Here is a 14,650-nt window from a genome sequence, read left to right on the forward strand (position 1 = left end):
ATTTCCGTATTCAACAACTATCCGATCCCAGACTTCATTTGAACTATACATAGTCTGGTACTGACATAGCCAGTTGTCAAACCTACAAACCCTAAAGTCTACCCATGGCCATACTAACAAGTTATTCCTAGGGTCCTCGAAGAGGATAATCACGTCGAGTTTGTGCATAAGTAAGGAAGGAGACCACATGGACGATTCGAGCACAACTTTACCTCCATCAGCCGAGCTCGGTGAGGCTTCGTTGTCAGCTTCGTTGCCCGAGAATGGAGGGTCGTATCGGCGAGATGCAGCGGCATGAGATCACAAGCCTGAAGATCTCCTCCTGCGGGGAAGTCTAGCAGTTGGGAGTGGCACATGTTCCAACCTTATGTATTTGCGATACACCGAGTCATCAGTGGACTCGCCTTCGCCTTGAAGGCCACATGCTCAAAGCTTGTCTTCATGAATGAGGTAGGACAGGGACCTTCAACCATAGGGAAATCGAAGGATGGCTGCCTTATGTTCCATCATCAAGTCGGATGGAGTGAGGCGGTGGTAGTTGGCTGTAGGAACAAAAAAGAGTGAATATTTTGAGTGTGACTACTCAACAAAAAAAGGGATAAGTATGTTGAAATACTTACGGATGCGTTGGAAAGAGTAGAATCTAGAAGGAGCGAGACCGTCTGTCCAGAAGAAGGCGAGCTTGAAGTTTGGAGGATGATTTGGCATATCCTCGAAAAACCACTTTTCCTTTGGATAGCTCGACAGATAGTAGAATATGTCTCCTCCACGAGCTCAGGAAGGGTTGCTTTTCAAATAGAAGAGATATAATATCTCTTGTGGCGAAGGCCCTTCCCACTTAAGCTCGTGGTAAAGCAAGATGAGTGCTGACAAGACCCTAAAGGAATTGGTTTGGATCTTGAAGGGGGCGATCCTGACAAAATCCAAGAAATTTTTTAAATATGTCTTCAGTGGCAGCAGAGCCCCATCCCTCATGTGCTCACGACTCCATGTGGTGAGTTTGATTTTATTGTCGGGATTGCCATCCCCTGGGGCATAGCAGCTCATTTCGTTCGAGGTCGCTTGTCGACACATCAAGGAGCCAAAGAGCTCAAGGTTGTGGTATGCTAACAACTCGGATATTTGGCTGGTGGACGTGACTGAGCTCTAGTAGTGCTCAACCTCAAAAAATTCCTCCTTCGAGGTACAGACTGAGAGAGCTTGGGAGGTGGAAGGACGTGTTGAAGACTCTTCCATTAGGGAGAATGAAAGAACACCAGGTGCGAAGGCGACGGTGACTTTGAGTTTAGGATCTAATGGAATAGGCCTGATCTCAGGATCCTGATTGGGAGAAGCAGCTACTCGGAGTCTTTTTCACTTCTTCTCTTCGACCTCGTCTATCTGACGTTGTAAGTGGTCTCGTATATCCTCTTGCTCACACCTTTCTTTGTGCTCATGGATCAGTCTCTTATTTTGGGTGAAAGGTGACTCGGGACTTGGTGTTGATGGGTGGTAAGGAATAGCGAACTCGGGCCCCCACCAATTCTTAGAGTACTGCGACATCTAACAAGGAAGAAAAAGGTGAGGGTCCAACATACAAGAAATCATAAGTAAATTATAATTTTGATAACTCGAGCTCAAAAGTTTGAGATAATGAGATTGCCTCAATCGAGACTGAAGCCTTGAAAGAGCAAGATTAACTCGGATGTCATTCCTGAATTATTGTAAAGTTTGAGCATCGAGGATGCACCCATGTGAGAATGGGGAAGTTAATGCCAGTTTAAGAGAATCCTAGATTTTCAGGGAAAAAGCTGGCAGTTACCCAAAAAGGTAATTTTTTTGGGATTATTTAAAACCCTAAACAAAAAACCTCTATTTCTTAAGCTACACGAAACCCTCTATTGCCAGAAAAAACCCATTTTTACATGTTTATACTAGTAATTTTGGGTTTGAAACAGTGATTCTAACTACATCAAAATTATTCAGATCAGAAGTTTTCCTAGTATCGATGTAAAACCTTAAAAAAACTGGTAAAAAACCAGTGAAGGTATTCTAACAAACGTAAAAAACATGTAAAAAAAAAATATATGCGAAAGAAAAGAAAAGGACCAAGAACATGAACTTACACAAAGTCTTTTGTGGGAATGATGAAATTTCCAACTGAAGGAGCGGTTGCAGGAAAGCTTTCATGGAGTCGAAAGTGCTGGAGTTACTTTGTCTCTTCGGTTTAGAGGACATGCAATATATATATTTATATAAGGCTCTGGTTTGATTTTTTCCTTTTTTCTAATAGTTAGAATGGGAGTGATGAAGAAGAAGGGCATATATATACATCCCAGGAAAGGTCAAATTGATCTGGGCTTTTGGTTTGGGTTGAGGAACGATCTGACAGATGGGGTTTAGTTATGACATTGGCGGTAAAAAAGGGATATATGAAAGGGCGTGGGCAGAGATAAGGAGTACTTGAGTACTCTAGGTGTGCAATCCCCGAGTGACGCGTGTCCACACTCGAGTATGGTAGCTGGCACATTTTTCGAAAGGATAAGTTCAAAAGTTTCCTTCTCATAAGGATTCCAACCAACACTTTTGAGGGGGAAAACGTTACAACCAAATTTTGAGAATAGAATTTATGGCCACGAAATGTAGGCTTGTAAAGTTTAAGCTCAAAATAGGCAAGTATGCCACATCATCAGCATATACGTGGATTGAGTTTGGCAGTTTCCTCGGCATTAAGGTGATGACGATGGAATTGGTGAGCTCGGAGCTACATGTGGTCTCGAAGATGTTTTGAGGTTACAAGTTAAGCTCAAAGCCACAGCTGAATAATTGCAAGGGTTCAACACTTGTATAAATAAATTTCCTAATTTGTTCTTACTGGTGACCGAGCACCAGTTAAGAAGGTTCGAGCTTAGGCATCAAGCTCGAAAGGATGAATCTTCTCCAAAGTCTGAGTACAATTCGAACCTTCATTGCAAGCTCGAGGAGGTTGATCTCTGATTGTTGAGCATGATAAAGTCACTGGCTAAGGGCGAGGTTAACCAGAATGATGAGCTCGTGATGTGGGTTGATCTCGAAAGTGAGTTAATTGTATGTTCGAGGTCAGTTTCCAGTTTGAACATGGTTGCTATTTTAAAATCCCTATTATCATGGGATATTATGTAATTAATGCATTTATTTTTATTTATTTCAAATTTGAATTGTAACTTCCCGAAATAACAGGGAAGATATATTGTAACCTAGTCTATAAATAGACTAGAGAAATTCATTTAGAAAGGATTTGGAGGGGGACTGGGAATACTCTGCGAAAATTGCTTTGAGAGAATTCCACCACTCAATAATATTGACTCGTGGATTAGGTAGATTTTAATTGCTGAACCACGTAAAAGTTCGTATGTTTTTTATTAGCATTCTTAATTCTGTATTTAGTGCTCTTCTAATTTAAATTGACAAAAAATGACGTCAACACTAACCACTCGTAATTGTGATTGAATTGACCTATGGTCAACTATATGATATGACTAGAATAGATAATAACAGTATGTTTACTTATCCTATCTACTGCCAATATCGGTCCAGTCTGATGTAACAAATACATCAGATCTGATTTACTTTGCTAATGTTTTGGAAAGAACACAACACTGTGATGTGTACGTAGATCATATCGTAGATTGGAAATTCAATGTAAATCATATGCACTGACTAATGTTAGGATTAACTTATTTTGAACATATAATCTTATTTATATTCCACTGTGATTACGTCACTATAAATACGATTAGCTATATGCTCGGGATTTAATAGAAGTTTATATTAAACAAATAATCATGAAAATAAAACATGTGAGCAAAGTGATTGACCAAGTCAAAAATTGATTTTTATTCTTTTATTGATAATAAAATAAGATAACAAAGAAATTGGGTTTTAATTAGGGCATAAAACCCCAACTAACACCCACTTGCACTAATTGAAACTAATGCCTTAATTCTACTAATCACATATGTTTGATATGCTTATCAAAAGTAGCTTCTTGCAGTGTCTTTGTAAACGGATCCGCAAGGTTGTCTTTAGATGCAATCTTCATAACCTTCACATCTCCCCTGGCCACATATTATCGAATTATGTGATACTTCCTTTCTATATGCTTACTCCTCTTATGACTTCGAGGTTCTTTCGAGTAGACAATTGCTACTGTGCTGTCACAAAACAACACAAGTGGCTGATCCATTTCTGGAATAACACCTAGATCTGAATAACACTTCTTTAGCTAGACTGTTTCCATAGTTGCTTCTGGCGTACCTATGTATTCAACCACCATGGTGGAATCTGAGATCGTAGACTGCTTTACACTTCTCCATATCACAGCTCCACCCCCAAGAGTAAACACCATTCTAGAAGTAGACTTCCTGTCATCGACATCAGTCTGAAAATTTGAATCGATGTTGCCTACAGGGTTCAGAACACCACCCTTGTAGACTAACATATAATCCCAAGTCCGCCTTAAATACTTCAGGATATGCTTAACTGTTATCCAATGTTCTGGTCCTGGGTGTGGCTGATACCTGCTCACTACTCCCACTGCATAGCAGATATATAGTCTAGTACACAACATAGCATACATCAAACTTCAAACTGCAGATGCGTAAGGAACTTTTCTCATTGCATCTTCCTCTTCGGGAGACTGGGGAGATTGCTTCTTTGAAAGATGAATTCCATGGCGGGATGGTAGACGCCCTTTCTTGGAATTTTTCATTGAGAAATGTTCAAGAACTTTATCTATGTAAGCTGCTTATGATAGAGCTAAGAGTTTGTTCTTTCTATCCCTAATGATCTGGATACCTAGAACATAACTAGTTTAACCCAAATCCTTCATCTAGAATTGAGTGTTCAGCCAATTCTTCACTTCTGACAATTTCATAACATTGTTTCCAATGAGTAAGATATCATTGACATTAAGAACTAGGAATACCGCTATTTTATTTGCCTTCAGTTAGTAAACACAAGGCTCATCAATATTTTGTTCAAAGCCATAGGTTTTGATGATTTCATCAAACCTAAGATTCCAGGAACGAGAAGCTTGCTCAATTCCATAGATGGACCTATTCAACTTGCAAAATTTTCATTCTTGTCCAACTACTTTAAATCCTTATGGCTGATCCATATAAATGACTTCGTCAAGCTTTCCATTAAGAAAAGTTGTCTTGTCGTCCATTTTCCAGATCTCATAGTTGAGAGCGGCTGCTATGGATATGAGGATGCGAATGAACTTGAGCATGGCTACTGGACTAAAAGTTTCCTCATAGTCCACGCCTTCTCTTTGGGTATAACCCTTTGCCACTAATCAAGCATTATAAGTTTCGATATTTCCATCAACACCTCATTTCTTCTTATAGATCCAATTGCACCCAATGACCCTAAAGTCACTAGGTGCTTCCACAAGATCCCATACGAAATTTGAGTACATGGACTCCATTTCCTGTTTCATGGCTTCAAGCCATAGTTCCTTTTTAGGGCTTGCCATTGCTTGTTTGAAAGAAAACATATCATTTTCACCAGTGTCACCAACGACCATATTCGTTTTACCATCCAAACCATAGTGAACTGGGTCCTAGAAACCCTCTCCCTAAGATGAGGCTGCGTGAGTGTGTTGCTCAGGAACAATGGTACTTTCTTCATTTAAATTGACTTGCGTCGGTTGGACATGAAGAGTGAGAATTTCATCATCAACTCGCATTGATGATGATGGAAAATTGGTTGGAGTCAATTCTTTAACCATCTCCTCTAAAATTACTTTGCTGCGTGGTTTGAAATTTTGGACATAGTCATTTTCCAGAAAAGTAGCAATCGTAGAAGTAAACACTTTCTTTTCTAAATCACTATAGAAAAGTCCACCTCGAGTACCTTTAGGATAGCCAACAAACATGCAAACTTCAGTTCACAGTTCTAGCTTTCCCTCCTTTTTCCTTAGGACGTGGGCGGGACACCCCTAGATTCTATAATGGCGTAAACTAGGTTCACGACCATTCCAGCATTCTAAATGTGTTTTGGAGATTGATTTGGACAGAACGACATTGAGAATGTCATACGCGGTTTAAATTACATGTCCCATGAACGAAGATGGTAGATTTGAGTAACTAAGCATGCATCTAACCATTTCTAATAAAGTTCTATTACGACGTTCCGCTACACCATTTTGTTGCAGAGTACCCGGGGCAGTAAGTTGTGATAAAATCCCAAGTTCAGTTATAAGATCTTGGAACATCATACCCAAATATTCTCCAATCCTATCAGATCGCAAGATCTTTAAAATTTTACCTAATTAGTTCTGAGCCATAACTAAGAATTCTTTACACTTTCAAAATGTTTATGATTTCCTCTGAATTAGGTAAAGACATGAGTATCTAGAGTAATCATCAATGAAAGTAACGAAATACTCAAAGCCACCCTTGGCTTGTGCATTCAAAGGTCCACAAACATCTGAATGCACAAGTCCAAGTGGTTCTTTGGCCCTATCACCCTTTGCAGAGAATGGACGCTTAGTCAGTTTGCCTTCTAGACAAGATTAACAGACAGGTAAGTCACCTAAGGTGAGTTCCCTCAAAGGCTCGTCCTTTCTAAGTCTTTGAATCCTATCATATCCAATGTGACTAGTGTCAAATTCCATAATACGTCATGTCATCGTTATCGGTCTTTTGACGTTTATTGGTCCTAGGTTTAGCTACTTTGAATAAATCATTGTTAAGGGCGAGGGGTTCGTTAGGTCGCAGAATATAAAGCCCGTTATCCAAACATGCAATACACAATTGTGATCCATTGAAAGAAATAGATGTATTAGAACTTGTGAAAGTCATAACAAATTGTTTTAATTGCAACATGGAAACTAAAATTAAATTTCTACTAAAATCCAGAATAAAAAATACATAATTTAAAATTAAAAATTTATTTTCGAACTTCAGACAAGCTCTTCCTCTAGCTTGGACCGCAATGAACACTTCGTTCCCAACTCTAAGCTTTAAGCCGCCTTCATGCACTTCCTCCCACGATTCAAGAAGCTGTAAAGAGTTACAAACATGGTTAGTAGATCCAGAATCAACTCTCCAAATGGATTTATCATTCTCTAAAACACATGTTTCTAAGATAAATGAACTATAATCATTACTTTTGTTTTTCACTGCTAGAAACTTTGGGAAATCTCGTTTCCCATGCCCCTTCTCTTTGCAATGAAAACACTTATCTTTACCTTTCTTGTTTTTCATGTTTATCCCCTTAGGTGTCTGTGCACTAGGTTGTGCACTCGTCTTTGCAGCCTTTGCAGGCCTGGGATTGTCGTTTTGTCCATCTTTCCTCTTATTTCCAGCTTTTGAAGATGAAGCTGGGTTAGCTTTAGCCTTAGCTAGATCAACAGCAACAACAATAGTCTTATTTTCTCCTCGTTTACTAGGTCCACCCGTGATATACTTTGAAAAGAACGCCCTAGACTAGTACTTAATAAAACATTCACATATCATTGGTCCATAAAAAAACCACTTTTTATAAAGGTCTCAGTGGGGACTTGCTTAAAACAATGCAAGTTGGGCCCATTCGTTTAAAAAGAAAATATGAGTTTTTATGCAAAGTTCAAAAGAAACAAAATTAAATAATTAAGTCCCACTGATAATTTAGAAAGTCTCTTAAAACATAACATAATTAAAATGGCGTCCTAAAGTGATCATTTATTCCGTCCATAGCATACCCCAAGCCATACACCCTACGACGATAGAACTCCTCACGTCACCACGCGTGCCACAGAGAAATCCTATTTGCTACCTAGAAGGGAAAGTAAGGGGGGTGAGCTAAAAGCCCAGTAAGGAAGTACAAACAATAAGCAAGTAAGGATACAACAAATACAACAACTATCGTTCATCTTAAACATCATGACATCATAGCATATCATAACATTATCGTAACATAACATCATAGCATATCATAACATTATCGTAACATATCATCATAGCATATCATAACATTATCGTAACATAAAATCATAGCATATCATAACATTATCGTAACATATCATCATAGCATATCATAACATTATCGTAACATAACATCATAGCATATCATAACACTATCGTAACATAACATCATAGCATATTCATACAACATTCATGGTGAACATGGCCCGCTAACTTGTCCATGTCACCCTATGAGGTAAACAAGAGTCTCTGGTCCTTGAATAACCTCGGCGCGTCCGCCCTAGGAGTTACGTCTTTATATCCTTAGTAACTCGGGTTACGTCTTTATATCCTTAGCAACCCATTTGATGTGTCGCGTTCATCACGCTAACATCCATTCATAAAATAGGAGTTACGTCTTTATATCCTTAGTAACTCGGGTTACGTCTTTATATCCTTAGCAACCCATTTGATGTGTCGCGTTCATCACGCTAACATCCATTCATAAACATATCATATTCATACAAGCCACATATCATCACATTATGGCATTCATAATTCATAACGATTCATTCATACAACAGTCTTACCATTCATAGCATGAAATCATAAAATCTATCTAACTTCCTTACCTCAGGTCCGAGCTAAGAAATTTCACAACCTCTCAACGAGCCTATACCATAACCAAAACAACATTTCTTAGGTTCATAAAATTACTATCACTACTACAAAACTGAGCTTTCCTGACACCCAACCACGACAGTTAACTCTGTTGACTGTCGTAGTTGCTTAGCGGGACTCTACGCCGACAGTTAAAAACTGTAGGCATAGAGACCAACGCCGATAGCTAATAACTGTCATCATTGCTTTTGACTGTCGTTATTAACCCCAACGCCGACAGTTAATTCGAGACCAATGCCGACAGTTAAAATGTGTCGTTATTGAGCCCAACGCCGCAGTTAATTCTAGACCAATGCCGACAGTTAAAATGTGTCGCTATTGAGCCCAACGCCGACAGTTAATTTGAGACCAATGCCGACAGTTAAAAGGTGTCGTTATTGACCCCAACACCGACAGTTAATAAAAGTCCAATGCCGATATTCATAAAATGTCGCCAAAATTCAAATAAAAAATTATAATTAATGAATAGTATAATTTTAAAAATATAAACTAAATTTTGTAAATATATATTTATAAAAATTATGTATTTATTAAAAACTTTTAAAACTAGATTTTTTTTGTTTCTAAATTTTTTATTTATTTTTGTAATTATAATAATTTTTATATCAAAATTTAAATTTATTATTCTTTAACATATTTATAAAATTAACTATATTATTAACTATATAATTCTTTAACATATTTATAAAATTTGTATTAGTTAAAATATAGTTGTTTTATTAATTAAAAAAATATTGTAAAAAAATTAATGAATAGTATAATTTTAAAAATAAACTAAATTATGTAAATATATATTTATAAAAATTATGTATTTATTAAAAAAAATTTGAGCTAGATTTTTTTATTTCTGAAATTTTCATATTATTATTTTTTGTAATTATAATAATTTTTATATCAAAATTTAAATTTATTATTCTTTAACATATTTATAAAATTAATTATATTATTAACTATATTATTCTTTAACACATTTAATTATACATATATATAATTTATTTGGGTGTGAAATAAGTATTAAAAAAGTATATTTATTATTATTACAGACATTATAAATTTTGAACTATAAATAAATAAATTGATTATTTGTAATAACAAAATTAATTTAATTTTTATAAATAAGAAAACATTTTAATTTAATATAATAGTATTTATAATTTAAAATCTAACACTAATAAATAAATATTATGCTACGCGGGTACTACAAAATTTGGGCGCCAACCTTCAACTTTTTCATTTTCATTTCTCCACTATTTGATTTAAATACTTTATTTCTTATTTTATTTTTAACTCTCTCTTTCTGAAATCCCTCATATCTCTCTTTCTCAATCCCTAAATTTCTCCATGCCTCCGATCTCCAGCCTCTCACTGCACCTCTCGCACGATCGACTATCGCCTTTAGCCTTTCTGAATAAATGGCCTTTGAATCGAGCTCATCCTCGTCTCCTCTGGTGGGTCAATGGAAGTTGAGCGCCACCTCTGCTTGCTCGGGACGCCGCCTCCTTCGGTCCCATCGCCTCCGCTGGCCGGGGTGAAGAAGTTGAGCACGGACTATGCTGGGTATGTCCCTTCTCTTGAATATATACTTATATATTTATAATTATTGGCTTACTTTATTTTGTTTGCTAAAAATGATGTTCTGAATTTTAAAATTGTGGTGTTTACTATAATCTTTTATGAGACTATTTTCCTCTTTTTTTTAAAAAAAAAAATTTGACTGGAGAAAGGGGTTTCCGTGCAAAAGTGGACTCCTTGATCTTGTAAATTTATATATATTGAGCAGGTGATTATTTAGTATTTTCACTCAAGGAATTCCCATTATTGAGGGAAGGTCTTTGATGATGAACTTAGCTAAGACTAAGACCGAAACCGAAAAGCTTTCTTACAATAATAACAATAATAATATTCGTAAAATGCAAGTTGAGAGCACCAACAAAGTGGTGCCTTCATCACTAGCTAACGCTCCTCCTGCCGCACCCGTACGTGATCATCAGGTGGTGATTGGTTCATCTCCACCATCACCACCGCCACCTGCTGTCCATGACCCCACCGACTTCAGGCCAACTGCTCCTGGTCACAGCCCTGGCGTTGGCCATTCAATTCACAATTAGGAGATAGCCTCTTCTATATTTATTTATATATATATTAAATGTCGAATTTATTGTCTTGAATTAATGTTTGCTGTTCTATTAATTACTGTTTAGCATGTAATATGAAGATGAAAAAAAAAATCTTGAATTTGAATTATGTATTAATATATATTTAATTTATATATAAATGATAATTACGATCTTGATAAATGAGATGCATGTGTACGTACTTTGTTGTGAGAGTTGATGAGTATATATTGAGTATAAAATATAAGTATAGAACTTTGTGGTTACAAGATAGTCCGTTAGAGGATATTACTAGTATCTTGTATGATGTTTTTGATTACTTTGAGGATGTTAGGGAACAACAAGGGAGGGTTTTCGTTCACTGTTGCCAAGGGGTCTCCCGATCCACATCTTTGGTAATTGCTTATATTATTGGGAGAGAAGGCCAGAGTTTTGATGATGCTTTTCAGTATGTGAAAGCAGCGAGAGGAGAGAAGGCTAGAGTTTTTCTTGTCTGAGATTTTTTATCACAGGTTTGTATTTTACATATGTTTTGGTTTATGCTTTTGTGTTGCACACAAAGTGTTTGATAAAATACACTTAGTGTGTTGCCTATTTGAGTTGCACACACTATTTCCTTCTTGTTTCTTGATCTCTTACACCTTTTTTAAATGCCCTGTTATATAAATATACATATATATCCTTGATAATTGGCCCAAACTCATGTGTATTTTATCGCAGTGTGGGAGCCTTATGGGTTTTCTTTCTTTTTTACTTTGCAAAAATTAAAGTTGGGGGCACTGGTGTTAATTATTTCTTCTCTGCAATTTTCTGTTTACTGGTTCCCCTGATGCTTGACACCAGAGTTCACATTCAATCATTTTTAGTGGTTGTGTGTGTATGGTTCTGATTCATCATCAAAAGTTTGGCCAAACCAGAGTTTCAAGAATTATATTAACTTATCTGGTAGTATATTATATTAACTTGATAAATGTTAAGTTAGTTGAAAAAAATTCTAATCTCCCACTATGCAATTTATAATATGTTTTCCCCTTCTATTATGCTTTTCTCGAAAAGAGTTTTACTTGGCTTTAAAAAATGCTCATGATTAAAAATACTCCTGTTTTATGTATGGCTGATTTGTTTGAATCATAAATTGAAAGATTTTATCGCAGTGTGCTATGTATAGCTTAAATTTGGCAACATTGTTATACAAAATATATTTGTACAGAGAGCATGTTTATGAAACTTAATAAGCATTTTTTGGCATGTTGTGAATTCTATCAATTATGACTAGATAGATGTCAGATGAAATAATTGAGATATTATTATTGCTGTTAAAAGTATAAATCTCATTTCGTCTTTAATAGAATTACAAAAAGTTTACTCTATCATATGATAACTTCTATAATTATTTTCGACTATAATTTTCTGTGGCTATATTAGAATGGTTCTGGCTTGCTTATCTAGTCACCGGAAATATAACAAAGTTTATACCCTCCTGTTATTCTTGTTTCAGATGATGTGTATATAGTCATGCAATGCCATGAAGTTTAAGTACTTGACATTGCCTAACAAATTATCAAGAAATTTGAGATAGGACTTATTTATAGAAATTCAAATGAGCCTTGGTAAATGTAATTTTTTACCTGAAATTTTAAGTGATAATATTTGATAAGCTATTTGAGACTGGCTTTTTTTTTTTTGCTGAAGTTTTATTATTAACCTCACTTCAATTTCTAATTCTTGAGACCTTGATATTATTAACATTATGCTTCTTTATACACAATGATTAATTGGATGCAAATACACTACTACATTATGCTTCTAATTCTTGAGAATAATGTATTTGACTTAACCCAAGGCTGAGAAGAAAGAGTAGGATGAGCATTTGGTTTTTCTCTTCTTTGAATTATTATTTAATGATTTAATTCAGATTTGACTCACTTTCATTATATTATAACATTGTAAATGTGTGTATGTGTTGAGACAGACTTCAAAGAAATTATTTTGCAACAGTTTTCAAGAGTTATGCGTCTAACTTTTATTTTAATACTATGCAAATGTTAGAGTAGTTTGACTATCTTAAATATTCATCCATAGTGAAGTAGATTCTGAGATTGTTATTGTGTGCTGCGGTGATAACGGAAGGTTGAGAACTTGTGTGTTTTAGTGAAGTAGGATCTGAGAAATTTGTGTGCTGCGGAGATAAGAAAGAAAACTTGTGTATTGTTTGAATTGATGTAGACTTGTCTATGATCATCCTATAATTGAATTGTGTTTGTTTGATTGGTTTGATTATAACATATACTTGTATGAATGTATATATTGCGTGTTGGCATACCCATATAGCATAACCTTTTGTATTTCTTGTTTTGTATATGTTAGTTTTCTTCTTGTCCCTTGTCTAATGTCTTTAGTGAGGTGATTTATAACATTGAGCATCACTTTTGGTTCTTGTGATCACATGTAGGTTCAATAGTATAAAGTGCTATACAAAAGTTTGATGTTATTAGCATATTGGTTGATAATTCATGATTTCTTTTTTTGCACCAGAACTACTATTTTGTGTTTATTTTAATTGAAGCATAGCTTTATGTTTCATTGTAGTCTAATAGTTTGATCATTTTCTTACTTAAATAATATCCAAGTTATTTGTTTTCTTCCAAATTGTAATTGTTTTCACCATGTTCGATGGTCTTAGCTGAAACAATGTATTCTTTCAACAATTGAAAATTTTCTAAAAAAATCAATTGGTCAGTTTTGGGTTCAATCAATTGAGACATAGGATATATATTTATATATTTATTCGATGATTTCCTTTTCTGCACTAGAACTACTATCTCAATTTGTGTTTATTTTAATTGAAGCATAGCTTTATGTTTCTTTGTATTCTAATAGTTTGATCATTTTCTTATTTAAATAATAGCTTGAGCACTTTTAAATTTCCATTGGTCATTGTTATAGAGTTAGTAATTCTACAGTTCATTTCTTAGCAAAACTTGCATTATCTCTTGATTCCCCTAGAGTCTGGTGGCTTGGTTTGCCTTCATGTCTGTGGTCTTAAAACTCTTTATGTTTGATGTTTTTGCTTCATCTTGGCTGTTTGCCCAATAAAATTCTATGAATTTCACTAAAAAAACAAAGAAAAAAGAATTAAGACTAACTACTTAAGCCATGAGGCTATCCAATTTGATAAGAAAAATACAACTTTTATATAAATTATTTTTGTGACTGAAAACCACAATCATCCTTTTTTATTTATTCTGCAACTTCAAGTTCTTTATGTATTTTAGTTTTGGTTTAACTTTAATGGTTTTTAATCTGTATTGTAGACTAAAACTCTACTTGGATATTTAAGAGAACCAAGACAATTATATAAGAGAACTAATGCAACACGAAATTCTTCTCCAAGTTGTTGGGTATTATTTTTTTTCTTGCTTGTAAGAATTATATACAGTGAGGATTTGATGTATTATTTACATCGAGAATAATGAATTTTCATTGAGACTTCTTTAGTCTCATGGGGATTAGATGTATTATTTACATTTTAATTGTATGAATAAATGTTGTGTGTATATGAATTTTTATTATGATAAATATAATTTTTTTTACAATTTATGGTAATAATAATTAATTATGTGAGTAATTTTTTTATTTAAATTTATATCAAACTTCACTTGTTAAAAATATAATTAAAAGTTTTAAAAATATATATCGAAAAATTATTATATATATAAATTCAATGTTATGACGACACCTATTAACTGTCGGAGTTGTTAGCAATGGCGACATCTATTAACTGTCGGCATTGCTAGCAACAGCGACACATATTAACTGTCGGCGTAGCCAGCAACGGCGACATGTATTAATTGTCGGCATAGCCAGCAATGACGACATCTATTAACTGTCGGCATAGCCAGCAATGACGACACATATTAACTGTCGGCGTAGCCAGCAACAACG

General features: G+C 35.1%; 1 long non-coding RNA gene across 1 annotated transcript; it reads left to right on the forward strand.

Annotated features, from left to right (window-relative positions):
- Positions 1 to 9,835: 9,835 nt before the first annotated feature.
- Positions 9,836 to 14,280, forward strand: LOC133788645 (uncharacterized). The gene is made up of 3 exons (XR_009873303.1): positions 9,836 to 10,148; positions 11,040 to 11,217; positions 14,020 to 14,280. It is a non-coding gene; the product is annotated as an uncharacterized LOC133788645 (long non-coding RNA).
- The last annotated feature ends 370 nt before the right edge of the window (positions 14,281 to 14,650 follow it).

The sequence above is a fragment of the Humulus lupulus genome, chromosome 7, assembly GCF_963169125.1.
Source record: "Humulus lupulus chromosome 7, drHumLupu1.1, whole genome shotgun sequence".
In the NCBI taxonomy this organism is placed as follows: domain Eukaryota; kingdom Viridiplantae; phylum Streptophyta; class Magnoliopsida; order Rosales; family Cannabaceae; genus Humulus; species Humulus lupulus.